We start from the raw sequence: 384 nt of genomic DNA on the forward strand, positions 1-384 counted from the left end.
TCTCAAAGAAGTATATCATGTCGAGGGAAAGGAGGAAGCACCCGACATCCCTACGATAACATTCACTAAAGAGGACGCATCCAGCATCATCTCGGGACACGACGACCCCATGGTCATCACTATCATACTGGAAAACGCCAATCTACACCGCACATTAGTAGACCAAGGGAGTTCTGCCAACATCTTATTCAAAACAGCCTTCGGCAAACTCGGCTTAGACGAAAAGGAGCTTAGAGCATTCCCGAATAGTCTGTTCGGACTAGGAGATACCCCAGTACAACCACTGGGATACGTATCGCTACACACAACCTTCGGAAAAGGGAACCAATCCAGGACCCTCAAGATAGACTACATCGTGGTCGACGTAAGTTCAGCCTACAATGC

This window comes from Arachis ipaensis, chromosome B09 (assembly GCF_000816755.2).
Source record: "Arachis ipaensis cultivar K30076 chromosome B09, Araip1.1, whole genome shotgun sequence".
Lineage (NCBI taxonomy): Eukaryota > Viridiplantae > Streptophyta > Magnoliopsida > Fabales > Fabaceae > Arachis > Arachis ipaensis.